At 41.4% G+C, this 22017-nt stretch overlaps 1 protein-coding gene across 2 annotated transcripts in view; it reads left to right on the top strand.

Moving 5' to 3' along the window:
* epb41a (erythrocyte membrane protein band 4.1a) overlaps positions 1 to 22017 on the top strand; it is a 157201-nt gene that overhangs the window by 14454 nt on the left and 120730 nt on the right. Inside the window, exon 3 of one of the 2 annotated variants that reach the window (XM_052036180.1) lies at positions 10017 to 10205. The exons of the other annotated variant lie outside the window; for it this stretch is intronic. The gene's annotated coding sequence lies outside the window, so the exon portion shown is untranslated. The remainder of the gene's footprint in view (positions 1 to 10016; positions 10206 to 22017) is intronic. 2 annotated transcript variants of the gene reach the window in all.

Genomic DNA, 22017 nt, shown 5'->3' with positions numbered 1-22017 from the left:
GATATTAAAATGTAAATAATGATTCTGAATAAATCCTGTCTGGTCTTCAGAGATAATTTGTGGGAGAACCTTTTCCAGTCTAAAGGCCAATATTTTGGGAAGTATTTTTGAATCTACATTTAATAAAGAAATAGGTCTATAAGATGCACAATCAGTGGGATCTTTATCCTTTTTAAGAATTAAAGAAATAGTTGCTTCATAGAAAGATTGTGGTAGTTTACCCACTGATAGGGCAGCTTTAAAAAATTTTGGTTAACCAGGGAGCAAGAATATCAGAAAAGGATATTAAAAATTTCAGCTGTATATCCATCAGGGCTGGGTGCTTTACCCAAGTTCATTGGAAATATTACTTTCTTTATTTCTTCCTCCGAAATGGGAGCTTCTAATGTAGAACGTTCATTTAAAGATAGTTGGGGAATCTTCAGATCTCTTAAAAATTCAAACATTAATGTAGGATCCTCAGGGGATTCTGACTGGTATAAAGAAGAATAAAATTCTTGAAAGGATTTGTTGATTTAAACAGGATCTATCGTGTAGGTACCATCTGGTTTACAAATTTTATTAATCTGACGTTCAGATAAAGTAGCTTTCAATTGGTTGGCCAATAATTTACCGGATTTGTCACCATGTATATAAAATTGACTTTTGTTTTTAAGTAGTAGATTTTCAATTGAAGATGTTAATAATAAACTATGTTGTAATTGGAGTTCTGTTCTCTTTTTAAAAAGCTCCAGATTCGGAGTATCAGAATATTTTTTATCGATTTCTTTAATCTTGTCAACCAATATACATATTTCATTATTAGTTTGTTTTTTCAAACCAGTGGAATATGAAATAATTTGACCACGGATATTATGCTTTAAAAGTATCCCATATTATCCCACTGGAAACTTTTTCAGTAAAATTAGTTAAAAAGAAAAATGAAATCTGTTCTTTGATAAATTGCACGAAATCTGAGTCTTGTAATAGAGGATTAAATCGCTATTGTCTGACATCAAAGGATACATCTGGAATGATCCAGGAATCTAAAGTGAATCTCCCTGCACTGTCCCTTCAGCCACACATTCATCTAACCTATCCTTTTCCTGTACTTGCTAGCTCAATAGTGAATGTTGTAGAAAACAGTTTCACTGGAAGTTGCAAGACAAATTTGCTTTCCAATAGGAGTTTATGAATAGGATAAGAAGATTGAAGCTTGGTTTATTTGATTTTTTTTTTGGATTTTCTTATGATTTTGACTTTTTAAAGTTATAAAGAAGAAGGTTACTACATTTATGGTAGAAACAGTGGTCTTTTCACTGAAGAAGAGGAGGTTGAGTGGGATTCTTAAAGATGTTTTAAGTTATGACTTTAGTACAGCACCAGGTAATGGTTGTGCTGTCTACATTAATCTCGGTTACATGCTCTTTATGGTTTTTTGTTTTGAATTTCAAATAATCTGTTCCTTCTAAATTTGTCTTGGAAACAGTAACCAGTTGCAATGAAGTCATCCAAATTTGTACTATTGTTACAAAAGGATAATGTTCTACCTTTACTGTGAGGATTTTAGTATAAAGGTTCTTTTGTTAATAAACACCATTTTGTGTATTAAAATAAATGGAGGGTTGTTTATTTGTTACTCCACTTTTTTTCATTGTGCTTAAATGAAGTTAAACATGATGCCAATTAATTTTATGATTTCTAGTTAATGTGTATTCCAATAAAAATTATTTTCAGTTCGGGATTCCACATCCACAATCTATTTCATGCAGTGTTCATGCTTTCTATTAATACCAAATAGAATTTATTTAAATATTTATTATTAACACTCTATTTTTGGGGAAGCAAAGCAAACTTCAAAATGTTAGGCAATCAGAACTGTATACCAAATATGGAATTGGAGCAGATTCCAGCACCACCACCACACCTGCCCCCCCCCCCCAAAAAAAAAATCCAGTGTAGATGTAGATTTGTTTTTTGAAAAGTGGAATTGAAAAGGCTTCTTTGGCGATCTAGGAAATATTTTTATACACATACAATTTCAATATTATACACGAATTATTGCCCAAAAATCTCACTTTAAGGCCTACTAATATTTTTCAGTGTTAATTTAGTAACAATTTTGTTCTATGGGCTATACATTTCCAGAACTTTATGTAGACTAATTTGCAATTTAAGAGTAGCAGACAGATTATTGAGCATTCTGTAGAATATTATGGGCTGCTAATTACTATGATTTTTATACTGGTTGCTTATTTTTGATTTGTCATGCCTTTTGATAAAGAGCACAAATTTACTTAACATTCTGGATTGTTTTCATCTTGAAGGATATTAGTTCTTGTAATTATTGTATTAACCTAAGCTGATCAAGTTTGATAATTGAGATTATTGGTAAACAACATGTTACTGTCATAGTTAAATTGAACCATAATGTATAGTCTACATAAGGTTTAATTTGGTTACTAATTAGCGATTGTTTTCTTTACTGGGTTGCTATAACTTGCAATTTATATGAAGTGCAGAATTCACATGTTGAGGTGGGCAGAATAAATTTATATCCTTTCATTCATGGGATGCAAGGCCAATATTACCCATCCATAATTGTAGAGGATGTGTGCTTGTGATGTCCTGTTGGAAAAAGCCTTGCTAAAGTGCATTTATCAATGGAATACACTGCAACCATTGTGTTGGAGGGAATACACTTTTAGGAAAATGTCTGTTCTGGAAGGTGTTGAGCCTCATGAGTATTGTTGCTTTGGACTCTGTAGAGATGGAAAGATTTTGGGAATTCCGTAGCAAGATGCTTATTACAGCATTTGCTTTTGGAGCTGTGGTATTTATACAACTGATCTAGTTAAAGTTCTGGGTAATGCTGATCCCTTGAATATTGATGATTGGAGACTTGGCATAGTTGGTTAAGGGGAGGTAATTAGACACCTGTTACAGATGAATATTTGTTGTACTTGTGTGGCACAGATGCTACTTGCTGCTTGTCAGCTTATGCTTGCATGTTTTTCACGTCTTGCAGATGTGGACTGATTCGTTATCTGATGAGTAGCAAAAGGAATTGAACAATGTTCAATTATCAGCAATTATTCTCACACCTAACCTTGTGGAAGCTGGGTCCAGGGTACTACCTTGTGGAGCTCCTGCAGTGAAGCTTTGGGTCTGAGATGATTTGCCGCCAACAGCCATACAAAGTTTCTTTATGCTTGTTATGACTAGCGAGCGGTGAGAATTCCCACTGACTTCCATCAACTTGAGTTCTTCTGGGGTTACTTCACGCCATTCTGTTAAATGCTGCCTAAAATGTCATTCTCACTCTCATCTCACCTGGCCTCTTGAAAGCGAGTGGGTTCATTGGCTGAAAGGCATTTTTTCACTCTAGCTTGTCTTGTGTTCATTGGCAACCTAAGTAGTCAAGCAGCTTTTTGTCTACATGCTGAAGTGGGGACTTTCTTTTCGTTTAAAGCTTTCTTTCCTCCTCCTACTTCTCCTACTCCTTCCCCCCCCCCCCCCCCCCACACCCAATCTTTTATTCTTTCTTGCTTTTATAATGCAAAGTGTATTTCTAAGCAACAATCAGATGTAAATACCAATGTTTAAATTATGATGCACAAGTTATACAATTACCAATCCTTTGAACATAGTAGTTTCAAAAGATTTTGGCAAGAAAAGTTAACTACAGATTGGAATTAGAATTTGATTTGTATTTATTTAATGTTATCAGAACCAGCCTCCACAACAGGTTTAACACTATGTATGTATTTCACTTGTACTCCTTTGTCATTTGGCTGGAATGAATAGGGAAGTTTGGAAATAAAAACAGCGTTGTCACGAACCAGCAACAAAAGAAACACACTGAGCATGATTTAGTGTTAAAAACTATTTTATTAATTACTACTTATGATAATACGTAAAATAAAAGTAAAAATGTTAGTATGTTAGAATTCAAAAATGTTAAACCTCGAACGTTAACCCCAAAACTAAACTCTTCGTGTGTGTGTGGGTGTGGCAAAGTCCAAAACTCCCAGTTCCAGAATGGTTCTTAAAGTTCAGTTCCGCAAGCCATAAGGTGAAACATAAGCAAGGGCTTCTTCAACAACCACCGTTGTCTGAAGATAAGACGTAGATGTAGGGAAACATAGAGAGAGTAAATACGAAATCCAAATGTTCCATGATGGAACCCAAACGACACTCCAGTGTTTACTCGGTAGTGACTGCCTCACCCCGAAAAGCATCCGAATCGTGGTCGTCCACACACAAATACCTGTTTCCTTCTACAGGTCAGCAATAAAGTGAACTCCACCGGATTACTTCCAACTTCCATACATGGATTTCTATGGCAAACACAGTTATTATTTCTCATCCATCGATAGAGAAAACAAGCAGGCTGGTGTCTCTCTCCCTTCTCTCTCTCTCTCTCTCTCCTTCTTCTGACTTCTTCAACAACGTCATTACATCCTTTATCTTCTATTGACGTAAGCACGCCCCACACACACATACACACACACACTCTCTATCTTAAAGGGACTTTCACTGAGTCCGTAACACCTCCCACCTAAAAAAGAAATTTTCCCAAGAAAATTTTAACCGTGCATACAGTTAGTAATTTTAATAATTATCATGCTACACAACTACAGATTATCAGATTAATACAGATACATGTTTCCCATTTAACATCGGGAAAGACAATCAGCAATCACATTATCTTTGCCTTTAATGTGAGTTATCATGAGATCAAACTCTTGCAAAATTAAACTCCAGTTTAACAGCCTTCTGTTCTTGTTTTTGACTCGGCTCAGAAACACCAATGGGTTATGATCTGTATATACAGTCAATGGTTTCTGAGCGGTGCAAACATATACACTGAAAAACAAGCGACAGTAATTCTTTCTCTATGGTGGAATAATTCTTTTGATGCTCATTAAATTTCTTTGAAAAGTAAGCTATAGGATGGTCAATATCATCAAGGTCACCCTTCTGCAACAACACAGCTCCTGCAGCTTCATCACTGGCATCTACTGCTAATAAAAATGGCTTTTCAAAGTCAGGTGTTTTGAGCACAGGATGGTAGCATAAAATGGCTTTCAGCTTCTCAAATGCTCCTTGACAAGAATCTGTCCAAACAAACTTTACTCCCTTCTTCAGAAGATTAGTTAGGGGAAGAGCAATATCAGCAAAATTTTTACAAAATTTTCGATAATATCCAACCATTCCCAAAAATCTTCTAACAGTCCTCGCACTTGTGGGAATAGGGAACTCAGATATTGCTTGAACTTTTGCCTGAACAGGAGCTTGCTTGCCTTGACCTACAACATAACCAAGATACGTCACAGTGGCATGGCCAAATTCACTTTTAGCCAAGTTAACTGTAAGGTTAGCCTTGGAAAGTCTTTCAAACAACCTTTCTAACGCAGAGATGTGATCTTCCCAAGTATCATTCCCAGTCACTAAGTCGTCAATGTAGGCATCTGTATGTTTTAACCCATGAATCACTGAATTAATCATTCTTTGAAATGTTGCCGGAGCATTTTTCATTCCAAATGGCAAAACATTGTATTCATACAATCCAGAAGGGGTTTCAAAGGCTGAAATCTCCCTTCCTCTATCTGTTAATGGAACACACCAGTACCCTTTTAATAGGTCAATCGTTGTAAGAAATTTTGCCTTTCCCACTCTGTCTATGCAATCATCCACCCTAGGAATAGGGTAAGCATCTGACTTTGTTACAGCATTCACTTTCCTGTAATCTGTGCAAAATCTAACAGTTCCATCAGGTTTAGGTACAATAATACAGGGCGAACTCCAATTTGAAGTAGAATGTCTAATAATATCATTTTCCAACATGTATTTTATTTCCTGATCAACAAGTTTACTTTTTTCCACATTCATTCGATATGGGTGTTGCTTGATTGGTTTTGCATCCCCAACATCAACATCATGGGTAATTATCGATGTTCTGTTTGGAACATCTGGGAACAGATTTTTAAATTTTAAAATTAATTCTCTCATCTGTTGTTTTTGTGAAACTTGTAAATGGTCCAACTTCATTTCAAGGTTCTCCAGGATATTTTGTTTTTTTAGTTTCGATGGAACAATATTTGGTCTAAATTGGCCTTCCTCAACATCAACATCAGGCATTCTAGAAACAACCTTTAGAAACAACCTTTACATCATCCACCAAGGCCACAACTGAATCCCTCTCATCATAAGGTTTTAGCATGTTTACATGACAGAGTTGTGTTTTCTTGCGTCTATCTGGTGTTTTGATTATATATGTTAAATCAGTCACTCGAGATTCAATAACATAGGGTCCAGAAAAACGAGATTGCAAGGGATTATTTTGGCTAGGGAAAAATACCAACACCTTTTGCCCCACTGCGAATGTCCTAGGCCGAGCACATCTATCAAAATATGTCTTCATTCTTATCTGGCTAGTTTTCAAATTCTCTCTCGCTAGCTGGCAGACTCTCTCCAACCGAGTTTTAAATTTTTGGACATAGTCCAACAGACTCAAGTGCACTTCCTCATTAACCCATTGCTCTCTCAACAACTCCAAAGGTCCTCTCACCTTATGTCCAAATACAAGCTCAAACAGACTAAATCCTATTGACTCCTGGATTGATTCTCTAACGGCAAACAAAAGTAAATGAATACCTTCGTCCCAATCCTTTGCGTTTTCAAAGCAATAAGTCTTCAGCATATTTTTGAGAGTAGAATGAAATCTCTCCAGAGCTCCTTGAGATTCTGGGTGATATGCAGATGATACAATTTGCTTTGCTCCCAGCTCATAGACTATTTGTTGAAAAAAATTTGACATAAATTACTACCTTGATCAGATTGGATTTCTTTTGGCAAACCAAACAAGGTAAAAAAATTTTAAAAGAGCCTTTGACACTGTCTTGGCCTTAATATTTGTAAGGGGTATTGCCTCTGGAAATCTAGAAGTGGCACACATGATGGTTAACAAATACTGATTTACAGTCTTAGACTTTGGTAATGGGCCAACACAGTCCACAATCACCTTCGAAAAGGGTTCACCAAAAGCAGGAATTGGTTTCAACGGAGCCACAGGGGGTTTTTGATTTGGTTTACCCACCATCTGACATGTGTGACAGGTTCGACAAAACATCACCACATCTTTTCTCAAACCAGGCCAATAGAATTGTTTCAAGATCTTCCCTACAGTTTTATTCACACCAAAATGACCACCCAAAGGCATACTGTGGGCCAGGTTTAAAATCTCATCCCTATAAACTTTTGGAACAACAACCTGATGAATAACTTCCCATTCCTCATTAACAGGAACATGAGGAGGTCTCCATTTCCTCATTAACACTCCATTTTTGACATAATATCCCATTGGCACTTTTTCAATCTCCTCACATGAGAGAGCTTTTTCTTTCAATTCTGTCAACTCAGGGTCCTTTGTCTGTTCCACCATAAAATCCTTCCTCGACAAAGACAAATCTTTAAATTCAGGCTCACTATAAGGATGTTGATCCTCCAATGAAGACAGAAAAGTCTCAGATAAGGCATCATAATTTTCTTCCTGTTTAGGACTGTCACAAGGAACCACGTCAGACTGCACCATACTGTCTGTCTTGGCTAATTCTTTAGCTCTAGCTCGAGTCACCGCACATGATGGGTAAACATCTGGATCATTCTCAGACTCATCAATCCTTGGTTTGGTCGTTAACCGTACCACAGGAACAATTTCTCCATCTGCAAGGTCATTTCCCAATAACAAAGAAACTCCTTCCACTGGCAAACTAGGTCTTATCCCTATCTCGACTGGTCCTTCTACGAACTTTGACTTTAAAATCACCCTGTGTAAAGGGACAGACATGGTGTCATCTGTAACGCCTCGCACTAGATTTACCTCACCAGTGTCACTTTCTTCACCAAAATTTAAAACACTGTCCAGCAAGAGAGATTGACTAGCCCCAGTATCTCTAAGAATTTTCACTGGCACCTGGGGTGACTCATCATTCAGTGAAACAAAACCCTCTGATACATAAGAACGGAATTCCTTTCTCACCTCTTCCAACTTTTCCGCTTTTACCTCTTGCAAGGACTGATCTTTAACAGCATCTCCTAAACCTTTTTGATTTTTAATTGCCTGAAAGCAAGCATTGGGCACAGCTTCCTTCCTTTTCTTCAAAAGGGCACAATTAGATATCACATGGCCAGGTTTCCTACAGTAATAACAAGTACGCTCAACAGGTTTCTCCAGCCCTGGCTTCTTTTCATCCTTCCCTTTTTGATAACCTCCCAATTTAATCTCCGGTTTACCTGGATTGTCTTTGTAACTCTTTTGAAAGGTTTTAGGTTGTCCCCATTTGGATTTATGGGTTAAAGCATAATCATCTGCCAACCTAGCAGTTTCTTGTAAAGTTTCCACAGCCTTTTCATTTAAATATGTTGTTAATTCAGCTGGAACACATCTTTTAAAGTCTTCCACTAGTATCAATTCTTTCAATTTATCAAAATCCCCATCTACATTTTTAGCCATGTACCATCGTTCAAAACATATTCTCTTTCCATTGGCAAATTCCATATAAGTCTGATCTGCAGATTTCCTCAAGTCTCTAAATTTTTGTCTATAAGCTTCAGGTACCAATTCATAGGCCTTCAATATAGCTTGTTTTACCTTGGTATAATCAGCTGCATCCTCAGCAGACAAAGCAGAATAAGCTTTTTGAGCTTTACCTTTAATCACACTCTGTACCATAAGAGCCCATCCTTTCCTTGGCCAGTTTGAACTCACAGCAACCTTTTCAAAATGTTGGAAATACTGATCAACCTGATCTTCCTCAAAAGGAGGGACTAATCGAACCTCCCTGCTGGCTGAAAAACCATCATCAGAATCAGATTCCAAACTCTTTCGCTTCATTTGTAACTCATGCTGCCTCTGTTTCTCCTTCTCCTCACTATCCAGCTCCATCCTCTTCAATTCCATCTGCTTCATTGCTAGATCAGCCTCTATCTTCATCTGAGTTATCTTTTGTTCGGCCTCTAATTTATCTCGTTCAGCCTCTATCTTTAACTGGGTTTGCTCTCGTTCAGCTTCTAATTTCCTTTGTTCTCGTTCAGCCTCTATCTTTAATTGGGTTTGCTCTCGTTCAGCTTCTATCTTTGCCAGCTGCACCTGTGCCTCAGAAATTGCTATTTCACTGCCAGGAAACTGTTTTAACACTTCCTTCTCAAACACCTTCTTTTCCACATAATGGCCAGCTATCAGTCTCTGAATATCTGCCTTTCTCATAGACTGCTTTACTTCTGTAAGGTTTAACCTTGTAGCAATCTTTATCAGATCATCCTTTTTTGCCACCTCCAATCCCTTTTGGGTTGGTGACTCCAAAAATGCCTTAATATCCATTGCTGCTGGTTTCCACACACACAAGCCAATTTAAAAAGAATTTATCAGTCCTCCCTCAACAATCTTTGGATTGAATCCCGAACAAATCTTGTCAATCTGGGGAACGATCCCAGACGACACTCGTTAATCTTTGGATTGGATCCCGGACGAATCTCGTTAACCTTGGGAACTATCCCGGACGAGCCCCCAATTTTGTCACGAACCAGCAACAAAAGAAACACACTGAGCATGATTCAGTGTTAAAAACTATTTTATTAATTACTACTTATGATAATACATAAAATAAAAGTAAAAATGTTAGTATGTTAGAATTCAAAAATGTTAAACCTCGAACGTTAACCCCAAAACTAAACTCTTCGTGTGTGTGTGGGTGTGGCAAAGTCCAAAACTCCCAGTTCCAGAATGGTTCTTAAAGTTCAGTTCCGCAAGCCATAAGGTGAAACATGAGCAAGGGCTTCTTCAACAACCACCATTGTCTGAAGATAAGACGTAGATGTAGGGAAACATAGAGAGAGTAAATACGAAATCCAAATGTTCCATGATGGAACCCAAACGACACTCCAGTGTTTACTCGGTAGTGACTGCCTCACCCCGAAAAGCATCCGAATCGTGGTCGTCCACACACAAATACCTGTTTCCTTCTACAGGTCAGCAACAAAGTGAACTCCACCGGATTACTTCCAACTTCCATACATGGATTTCTATGGCAAACACAGTTATTGTTTCTCATCCATCGATAGAGAAAACAAGCAGGCTGGTGTCTCTCTCCCTTCTCTCTCTCTCTCTCCTTCTTCTGCTGACTTCTTCAACAACGCCATTACGTCCTTTATCTTCTATTGACGTAAGTACGCCCCACACACACATACACACACACTCTCTATCTTAAAGGGACTTTCACTGAGTCTGTAACAAGCGTTTATTCAAACATAACAGAGTCAAATGGCCCCTTATTTTTCTCCTGGAAGACGAAAAGCATTTCACAAGTAGTGTAGAATAGTTATGCACAAGAAATTTCATTTCATGTGACGTGCCAGAGTTACTGCAACTCTTTTGTTAAAGCAAATATTCTGTGCAGTTTGAGACTGCTATATTTTAAGTATCGAACATGAAATTAAAGTTTTTCAAAGCATAATGTTTAATTATGTTTCAAAGAATTCTTGAGACTGATGTGACATCATAGATTATGATGTAACATCATAACAAAACAATGCTGTTAATAATAATGGGTCTCTCGGCTTTGCAAAAGGTGGAAAAGGACCAGTTAATATATTCAGTTGAGATACTAACTTGCTACTTCTGCTTTCTGGGGTGGTGGGGTGGGTGGTGGTGAAATCTCAAGTAAATGTATTACCCTGTCTTATTTTCAATTACTCAGAGACCCTGGTGTGCAAGATTGGCATTTTCTACTTTCATTTCAAACTATGGTTTATCATTCTTTTCTGGCATAATTGAGCATTTTTCTTAAACGTGGGTTGTTATTAGTTGCATTTTAAATAGCATGTTTAACATAGCAGAAGGTTTAATCAGACTTCACAAGAATATTGTCAAATAAAATTTGACACCAAGTCGTATAGAGAGATTAGAATGGTCAAAGGGGTAGATTTTAAGGGATATCTTAAGGGGAGGCAGAGAAGGAAGGAATTCAAGAGCTAGTAGTACAGATAGCTAATATTCCTATTAGTTTTCTAGTTCTGTTACATTCTCCAGGGCTAAAGTTCGTTTCCCTGCCATCTGTGAATCATGCATTGACCTTTGAGTCCAACACTTTCCTCCGGGCATGCAATTGATAAATATAACAAATATATGAAATACACTGAGTTTACAGTTTTTTTTTAATTTAATGATTGTGGGCATTTGTTGCTACTTGTGTGGAGGTTTGCTCTACCCAGTTTGCTAGAATACCATCATCCCATACCATCTGATTTGTGGACTTGATTAAAAGCAGGCGACAAAAAACTGACTAGTGCTGCATACAGTTGACTTTATGGTGAATGTTCTGTTGTACAGAAACTGTTTGTATGCCAATGCTACCAAGCAACTTTATTATTTTTAGATATCTGAATTATGAAGTGTAGTCACTTTCCACATTGAGATACCATTAATGTAACCCTGTTTCAGTATCATATTCGGTCCTGGTTTAACTTTTTGGATGGGATTTAGGATTTCCAATAAGATATATCTTTATTAGTCATATGTACATAGAAACACACAGTGAAATGCATCTTTGCGTAGAGTGTTCTGGGGGCAGCCCATAAGTGTCGCCACACTTCTGGCGCCAACATAGCATGCCCACAACTTCCTAACCCGTATGTCTTTGGAATGTGGGTAGAAACTGGAGCACCTGGAGGAAACCCATGCAGTCACAGGGAGAACTTACAAACTCCTTGCAGACAGTGGCCGGAATTGAACCTGGGTCGCTGGTGCTGTAATAGCGTTACTCTAACCACTACACTACCATGCCTGCCCCAATAAAGATGTTTTGAATAAACTACATGGATAAATATACCCCATTTTCCCAACGACTTTTTTCCATGACATAACTGAATTCGGCAGAAGGGAGTAGAGATTTGGAATTTGTGTGACAACATTTGCACACTATGCAAGTGGTTACGCTTCAGAATTATCTATTACCTACAATTCTAATGCATCAGCTTATTTTCAAGTCCAGCATTCATCATCTTATTTATTGTGAGATTTTAGGTACATAAGATTACAATATTCAAATATCTCAATGCATTTAGAATAATCTATTCACTTGAGACTTGCAATTATTTGGTTGCTGGTGGTATACTTCTATTTACTGAAGACCTTATGCCCTTGCCTTCAGTGATCTTCTGCTCCCACTGCTGCAATCTGAGTAGTTGTTATCAGCCATGTGAAATTCTGCTTCCTGCAAATTAAGTGTTTTATTGTTGAAGTACTGTTTATGAATCTGACAGTGAAATTTGCACAATGACATATTTTGTCATTTATTATTACCACTTCCCCACCAGATTTGATTATTTTGCTATAATTTAACCACAGTTCCTGAGTTAAGGAACTGTGGTTAAATTACTTGCATGGAAATTGTATGATTTAAATGGGGTGGAGTTACCTTTTTATGATCCTGTCAGTTGAGCATTAAGATGTAATTACTATATTTGCACACTACAGAGATAGTAACCATAATGGACTGGCAATATATTGGTGTAATTTATTGATTGTAACATTTCTTTGACTATACCCAATTTCTTTCTAACAGGGAGGGATAGGTGCAAATGAAGTAACGTGTTAATCTTATGAACCATCTGTAGCCAATATGAGAGCAGAGCCAGATGCTTTCCTGCCTGGGAAGTTGTACAAAGGAAATGTTTTGACTTTTTGCATTAAGTTTCCTGCTTTAAACCTTCAGACTTTGAAACAATCTATGTAGAAATAGAGGGGGATGGGGGGTTTTGGTAGTAATTGTTGGAGTGAGGGGGAAGAATGGACTATTTCCTCCATCAGATTTTGAGGGACTGGAGAGGTACAATTATTTCCTGTATCATCCTTTCAGTTTCTTCCTCATACTTCCTCCTCCTTTATGCTGCACACTCACTGTGTACCACCCCTACCCCTCCTCCTCCTCCTCCTCCAAGTGTGTCTGGAACCATAGACCTCTCCATGTTCCTTTTGTTCTGTGGAATTTCCTCTCGGAGTGGAACAGTAAATCTAGTCTTGGATAGAGTGTGTTATACATCCAAATTTTAATGTAATTTGCAAAGGACTAGACTTCCTACTTGGAAGGACAACTTCTGCATATTAAATATAATTAGAACTCTCATTCCATCTTGCATGAGCTTCTACCTTTTAAAACCGAGCCTCTAAAGCAAATAATTTTTTTAATGTGATTGCAAACTTGGAGAAATAACAAAATAAAAGTCCTTGAGTTAATCAAGTACAATAAGTTTGTATAAGTTGTTGGTGAAGCTGCACTTGGAGTACTGTGTACAGTTTTGGTCACCCTATTATAGAAAAGACATGATTAAACTGGAAAGAGTGCAGAGAAGATTTACAAGTATGTTGCCAGGACTAGAAGGCCTGAGTTGTAGCGAGAGGTTGACCAGCCTAGTTCTTTATTCCTTGAAACATAATGAGGGTGACCTTTATAGAAGTCTTTAAAATTATGAGGGGCATAAATAAGGTGGATGATAACAGTCCTATCCCCAGGGTAGGGGAGTCCAAAACTAGGGGGTATAGGTTTAGGGTGAGAGGGGGAAAGATTTAAAAGGGACCTGAGGGTCCACTTTTTCCACACAGGGTGGAGAGTATATGGAATGAGCTGCCAGAGGAAGTGGTTGAGGCAGGTACAATGGTATCATTTAAGAAACACTTGGATAGGTACATGGTGGGGCTCAGAGGGATAGGGCCCAATGCAGAAAATTGGGACTAGTTGGGTGGGCACCGTGGTTAGTGTGGACAGAAGAGCCTGTATTTGTGCTGTATTGCTCTATAACAGGGCTCGGCCCACTGAGTTGACACCAACCATAATGCACGCATTTGCACTAACCTCATTTTATTCTACCCACATCGCCATGGGTGCCTCATCCTACCCCCCACCACCCAGATTCTGCCACTCACTGACGCACTATGGCTAATTTACAGTTGTCAATTAACTTATCAACTGGCATGTCTTTGCGATGTGTGAGGAACCTGGAGTACCTGGTGGGTAAACCATATGGTCACAGAGAATGGGAAAACTACACAAATGTAGCACGAGAGGTTAAGATTAAACCCAGGTCACTAAAGCTGTGAGGCTGTGCTGCCCCACACTTTAACTTTTAATATTTTGGGGTTTGAGAGTTTTTCACTCTTTAATTTGCCAAAAAAAAATGTATCTATCCAATACATGCTGGAAGTTTGAGCTCTTAAAATATACTTTAGCTTTTACTGCTGCCAGTTGTTACTGCTGCAAAATTATTATGTGTAGCAGTGTTATATTAATAGGTTCTCATTTTTGTTCTTGCGAGTGAATTCAGAATCACAAAAACACAGGGCTCTAAGATTACAATGACTGGATATTACCTCTTATCACAACTGCCCACCTCCTGTCAGTCAAAAATAAGTCTGAATTGCAGGAAACATTATTTTACAAAGTCGACCCTTGACAACCATGAGTTTAGTTCTTTTGTACTGATGATGGCTTACAATTCTGGAGAAAGGTCTTCCACTGATGCATTTGGAAATAGTCCACAGTTGCTTGCAAATATATGTTGCTTTGCAAATTGTTCCTGAAGTTCAAACTTTTTTTTTTAAAAAAAAACTTTCATTTACACATTTCCCATATCTCAGGCTTGCTGGTTGGTGGTACTGTGAATTAGCACAAGGGTAGGTGGGTGACAGGAGAATTGGTGGAATGAATGGACATCTGTGAGAGAATATGTTACAGGGAAATTAAGTGAGAATTGGATTGTTCTGAGGGCTGGGATGGGCTCAGTGGGCTAAATGGCTTCTACCTATGTTAAAAGGAAATGAGACAAATGAGATTATTGAGGGGGACGATTGAAGTATGTAAATCCTGAGGACTCTTAATTGGATGGATGTAGAGAGGATGTTTCTGAATGGGAGAATATAGGACTGAGAGTCACTGTTTAAAAATAAGGACCACACATTTAAGACAGTGAGGTAAAAATTCCTCTGCATGCTTTTCAAACTCTTCCACAATAGGCAGTAGAAATAGAACCTTTGAATATTTTTAAGTCGGGGGTAGATAGATTCTTGAGAAGCACGGTGGGGTGAAAGGTCACTGGAGACAGATGGGAACAAGGAGTTGAGTTATGATTGAATCACCTGTGATCTTACTGACTGGCAGAGCAGGATTGGAGCTGAGTGGCCTGTACCAGCTTCTAATTCCTAGAATTTGCATGTGTGGCAGCCGCTACCGCGATGTGAAAACAAGAAACTAGTCGAAGGGTTTCAGGACAAGAACTGGTTTATTTTCCCACCTTGCGCGGGCCTTTTAAGAAAGACTGTTCCCGCCCACTCAAAACGGCAATGACGTATATGCTACATCATCAAACCTTTCCCGCGCGTGGGTTCTCCCTGTCGCTCAGGGAAGACGAAGGCCCACCGCCATCTTGAGCCTCGCTGCTCCGACGACACGCGAGCCGACCGCCGAGCCGGTTCGCTTGCTTGGACGGTGAGTCGCTGCACAAACCCCCCCCCCCCCCCCCCCCCCCCCCCCCCCGAACCGGCGATATGGTCCCCAAGGTCCGCGGGCTGTGTTAGCCGTTGCTTAGGAGGTCGGCCTCTGCGTTGCGGTGCTGGAACCTCGACCGGTTGTTGTAGATCTAAATGGGCCGGTTTGAGGCGGTCCGTCGTGAAGACCTGTTCCTTGCCCTCAATGTCCAAAATAAAGGTGGACCCATTATTCCTGATGACTCGGAACAGCCCCTCGTATGGTCGTTGCAACGGTGCCTGAGGTGTTCCCCTGCGAACGAAAACAAACTTAGTCTCATAGTTCCTTGGGCTCACAGGATGGGGCTTGACCGTGCCGCGAAGTGGGAATCGGTGCCAAGTTGCCGAGCCTCTTGCGCAGTCTTTGCAGGACTGCCGTGGGTTGTTCACCTTGGTCCCGAAGGGTGGGTATGAAATCCCCTGGGACGACCAGGGGCGCCCCCGTACACAAGTTCGGCTGATGAAGCGTGGAGGTCTTCCTTGGGGGCAGTGCGTATGCCAAGCAGGACCCAAGGCAGTTCGTCGACCCAGTTAGGACCTTTCAGGTGGGCCATCAAGGCTGATTTTAGATGGTGGTGGAAACGTTCCACTAACCTGTTTGATTGAGGGTGGTAGGCCGTGGTGGTGTGCAGCTGCATCCCCAGCATGTTCACTAATGCAGACCAGAGGCTGGAGGTAAATTGGGTGCCTCCATCTGAAGTGATGTGGGCCGGAACACCAACACGTGAGATCCAAGTTGTGAGCAGCGCCCGGGTGCAGGAATCAGTCGTGATGTCAGATAGAGGGGTTGCCTCTGGCCACCTCGTGAACTGGTCCACGATGGTAAGGAGGTACCGGGCTCCCCTTGAAACTGGCAGAAGACCAACGAGGTCGACATGGATGTGGTTGAACCTTCTATGGGTGGGCTCGAACTGCTGTGGTGGGACCTTGGTGTGTCGTTGGATTTTCGATGTCTGGCAGTGTGGACAAGTCCTGGCCCACTCACTGACCTGTTTGCGCAGGCCATGCCAGACGAACTTGCTGGCAACCAGTCGGACAGTTGATCTGATGGACGGGTGCACCAACCCATGTACCGAGTTGAAAATGCGTTTCCGCATGGCTGCAGGAACTATAGGGTGGGGTTGACCTGTTGCGATGTCGTAAAGGAGGGTCTGCTGACCTGGACCGACCAAGAAATTTCGGAGCTGCAGGCCCGAGACTGCAGTTCTGTAACTGGGCAGTTCGTTGTCGGCTTGCTGTGCGTCAGCTAGGGCCGTGTAGTCAACACCCAGGGACAGGTTGTGGATGGTTGGTCTGGAAAGTGCGTCAGCAACGACATTGTCCTTTCCGGAGACATGTTGGATATCCATTGTGAATTCGGAAATGTAGGACAAATGTCTCTGTTGATGGTTGACCAGGGATCGGAGACTTTGGAGAAGGCGAAGGACAAAGGCTTATGGTCAGTGAAAGTGGTGAAAGGCCTGCCTTCTAGAAAGTACCGGAAATGCCGGACCGTGAGGTACGGCGCTAGAAATTCCCGATGAAAAGCGCTGTATTTCAGTTCGGGTGGTCTAAGGTGCTTGCTGAAAAATGCCAAGGGTTGCCAATGGCCTTTGATTAGTTGTTCCAGTACCCCACCAACCGCGGTGTTGGATGCGTCCACTGTGAGGGCGGTTGGGACGTCTGTCCTAGGGTGTACAAGCATCGTGGCATCTGCCAGGGCGTCCTTGGCCTTAATGAAGGCAGCCGCAGCCTCGTCATTCCAGGCAATGTCCTTGCCCTTACCAGCCATCAGCAAGAACAAAGGGCACATGATACGGGCTGCTGCAGGGATGAACCGATGGTAAAAGTTGACCATCCCCAGGAATTCCTGTAGGCCTTTGACCGTGTTGGGGCGGGCAAAATGGCAGATAGTGTCTACCTTGGCAGGCAGGGGTGTTGCCCCGTCGCTAGTGATCTTGTGGCCGAGGAAATCGATAGAGTAAAGTCTGAATTGGCACTTGGCCGGGTTGATCGTGAGGCCGAAATCACTGAGACGGGAATACAGTTGGCGGAGGTGGGAAAGGTGTTCTTGGCGGTCACGGCTGGCAATTAGTATGTCATCTAAGTAAATGAACACGAAGTCCAGGTCTCGGCCTACCGCGTCCATCAGCCGCTGGAAAGTCTGCGTGGCGTTCTTAAGGCCGAACGGCATTCGAAGAGGCCGAATGGGGTGATAATCGCAGTTTTGGGGACGTCATCTGGATGGACCGGGATTTGGTGGTATCCCCGAACAAGGTCCACTTTGGAGAAGATGCAGGCCCCATGTAGGTTCGCTGCGAAATCCTGGATGTGAGGGATGGGGTAGCAGTCTGGGGTGGTGGCGTCATTCAGCCTGTGATAGTTGCCGCAGGGCCTCCACCTGCCGGTGGCTTTGGGGACCATGTGCAGGGGGGAGGCCCAGGGGCTGTCTGACCTGCAAACGATCCCCAGCTCCTTCATGCAACGGAACTCTTCCTTTGCCAGGTGGAGCTTGTCTGGAGGTAGTCACCGTGCTCGGGCATGAAGGGGTGGCCCTGTGGTCATGATGTGGTGTCACACCCCGTGTTTGGGCCTAGAATTTGTAAACTGAGGTGTCAAAACTGATGGGAATTCGGCTAGGAGCTTAGTGAACTCGTTGCCAGACAGGGAAATGGAGTCCAGGCACGGGGCTGGTAGGCTGGTTTCTCCCTGGGGTAGGTCTGGAAAGTTCTGGAGTGGACTAGCCGCTTCCCTCGCAGGTCGACTAACAGGTTGTGGGCCCGAAGGAAATCAGCTCCTAGGAGTGGTCGGGTGATGGTGGCAAGGGTAAAGGTCCAGGTAAAACAGCTGCTGCTGAATTGTAATTGAAGTGTACGGGTACCGAAAGTCCGTATCGTTGTGCCGTTTGTGGCATTGAGTACAGGACCTTGTTGCCTGTTACGAGTTTCGCGGCCGGTCGGGGGCAAAATACTGACCTCTGCTCCAGTATCGATGAGGAAACGCTGCCCAGACTGCTTGTCCTGAACGAATAGGAGGCTTTGTCGGCGGCCAGCTGCCGTAGCCGTCGGCGGCCAGCTGCCGTAGCCGTCAGCGGCGGCTGGCCCTGGCGTTTCCCTGAAACTTGCAGGGTGGGCGGCATTGGGCCTCTGCGTCCCACCTCTGATGGTAGAAACACAGCTGGTCGGCAGTATTGTCATCTGTGTTTCTGGGGTGTGGTCGCTTGGTTGCTGGGACTGGTTTAGGCAGGCATTGGGCTCGCGGCCTGGCGATTTGGCTGATGGACGAACCACTCTTGCGTTTGGCCTTCCACAGGACATCTGCCTGGGCAGCTACCTCGTGGGTTGCTGAAATTGGCGTCGGCCAACAGCAGGTGAATGTCATTGGGTAGTTGTTCGAGGAAGGCCTGTTCGAACATTAGGTAGGGTTTGTGTCCCTCGGCCAATGCCAGCATCTTTTTCATTAGGGCGGATGGGGATCTGTCCCCCAGGCCGTCGAGGTGAAGCAGGCGGGTGGCGCGCTCACGACGGGAGAGGTCGAAGGTCCAAATCAGAAGGTCTTTGAAAGTTGGGTACTTATCCTCCTCTGGAGGAGACTGGATGAAGTCTCCGACCTGGGCGGCTGTCTCCTGGTCCAGAGAGCTGACCACATGGTAGTACTTTGTGGAGTCAGAGGTGATCTGCCGAAGTTGGAATTGTGCTTCAGCCTGGTCAAACCAGATGCTGGGACGAAGCGTCCAAAAGGTGGGCAGCTTGAGTGCCACTGCATTGGCTGCTACATTGTTGTCCATCGTGCGGGTCTGTCACGAACCAGCAACAAAAGAAACACACTGAGCATGATTCAGTGTTAAAAACTATTTTATTAATTACTACTTATGATAATACGTAAAATAAAAGTAAAAATGTTAGTATGTTAGAATTCAAAAATGTTAAACCTCGAACGTTAACCCCAAAACTAAACTCTTCGTGTGTGTGTGGGTGTGGCAAAGTCCAAACCTCCCAGTTCCGGAATGGTTCTTAAAGTTCAGTTCCGCAAGCCATAAGGTGAAACATGAGCAAGGGCTTCTTCAAAAACCACCGTTGTCTGAAGATAAGACGTAGATGTAGAAAAACATAGAGAGAGTACATACGAAATCCAAATGTTCCACGATGGAACCCAAACGACACTTCAGTGTTTACTCGGTAGTGACTTCCTCACCCCGCAAAGCATCCGAATCGTGGTCGTCCACACACAAATATACCTGTTTCCTTCTACAAGTCAGCAACAAAGTGAACTCCACCGGATTACTTCCAACTTCCATACATGGATTTCTATGGCAAACACAGTTATTGTTTCTCATCCATCGATAGAGAAAACAAGCAGGCTGGTGTCTCTCTCCCTTCTCGCTCTCTCTCCTCCTTCTTCTGCTGACTTCTTCAACAACATCATTACGTCCTTTATCTTCTATTGACGTAAGCACGCCCCACACACACAAACACACACACTCTCTATCTTAAAGGGACTTTCACTGAGTCCGTAACACCTCCCACCTAAAAAAAAATTTTCCCAAGAAAATTTTAACCGCGCATACAGTTAGTAATTTTAATAATTATCATGCTACACAACTACAGATGATCAGATTAATACAGATACATGTTTCCCACTTAACATCGGGAAAGACAATCAGCAATCACATTATCTTTGCCTTTAATGTGAGTTATCATGAGATCAAACTCTTGCAAAATTAAACTCCAGTTTAACAGCCTTCTGTTCTTGTTTTTGACTCGGCTCAGAAACACCAATGGGTTATGATCTGTATATACAGTCAATGGTTTCTGAGCGGTGCAAACATATACACTGAAATGTTGCAAGGCTAAAACAAGCGACAGTAATTCTTTCTCTATGGTGGAATAATTCTTTTGATGCTCATTAAATTTCTTTGAAAAGTAAGCTACAGGATGGTCAATATCATCAAGGTCACCCTTCTGCAACAACACAGCTCCTGCAGCTTCATCACTGGCATCTACTGCTAATGAAAATGGCTTTTCAAAGTCAGGTGATTTGAGTACAGGATGGTAGCATAAAATGGCTTTCAGCTTCTCAAATGCTTCTTGACAAGAATCTGTCCAAACAAACTTTACTCCCTTCTTCAGAAGATTAGTTAGGGGAAGAGCAATATCAGCAAAATTTTTACAAAATTTTCGGTAATATCCAACCATTCCCAAAAATCTTCTAACAGTCCTCATACCTGTGGGAATAGGGAACTCAGATATTGCTTGAACTTTTGCCTGAACAGGAGCTTGCTTGCCTTGACCTACAACATAACCAAGATACGTCACAGTGGCATGGCCAAATTCACTTTTAGCCAAGTTAACTGTAAGGTTAGCCTTGGAAAGTCTATCAAACAACCTTTCTAACGCAGAGATGTGATCTTCCCATGTATCATTCCCAGTCACTAAGTCGTCAATGTAGGCATCTGTATGTTTTAACCCATGAATCACTGAATTAATCATTCTTTGAAATGTTGCCGGAGCATTTTTCATTCCAAATGGCAAAACATTGTATTCATACAATCCAGAAGGGGTTACAAAGGCTGAAATCTCCCTTCCTCTATCTGTTAATGGAACACACCAGTACCCTTTTAATAAGTCAATCTTTGAGAAATTTTGCCTTTCCCACTCTGTCTATGCAATCATCCACCCTAGGAATAGGGTAAGCATCTGACTTTGTTACAGCATTCACTTTCCTGTAATCTGTGCAAAATCTAACAGTTCCATCAGGTTTAGGTACAATAAGACAGGGCGAACTCCAATTTGAAGTAGAATGTCTAATAATATCATTTTCCAACATGTATTTTATTTCCTGATCAACAAGTTTACTTTTTTCCACATTCATTCGATATGGGTGTTGTTTGATTGGTTTTGCATCCCCAACATCAACATCATGGGTAATTATCGATGTTCTGTTTGGAACATCTGGGAACAGATTTTTAAATTTTGAAATTAATTCTCTCATCTGTTGTTTTTGTGAAACTTGTAAATGGTCCAACTTCATTTCAAGGTTCTCCATGATATTTTGGTTTTTTAGTTTCGATGGAACAATATTTGGTCTAAATTGGCCTTCCTCAACATCAACATCAGGCATTCTAGAAACAACCTTTACATCATCCACCAAGGCCACAACTGAATCCCTCTCATCATAAGGTTTTAGCATGTTTACATGACAGAGTTGTGTTTTCTTGCGTCTATCTGGTGTTTTGATTATAATGTTAAATCAGTCACTCGAGATTCAATAACATAGGGTCCAGAAAAACGAGATTGCAAGGGATTATTTTGGCTAGGGAAAAATACCAACACCTTTTGCCCCACTGCAAATGTCCTAGGCCGAGTACGTCTATCAAAATATGTCTTCATTCTTATCTGGCTGGTTTTCAAATTCTCTCTCGCTAGCTGGGAGACTCTCTCCAACCGAGTTTTAAATTTTTGGACATAGTCCAACAGACT

The sequence above is a fragment of the Pristis pectinata genome, chromosome 22 (assembly GCF_009764475.1).
Source record: "Pristis pectinata isolate sPriPec2 chromosome 22, sPriPec2.1.pri, whole genome shotgun sequence".
NCBI lineage: Eukaryota > Metazoa > Chordata > Chondrichthyes > Rhinopristiformes > Pristidae > Pristis > Pristis pectinata.
Note: the sequence above shows the minus strand (reverse complement) of the source record. Positions and strands in the feature narration are given on the sequence as shown.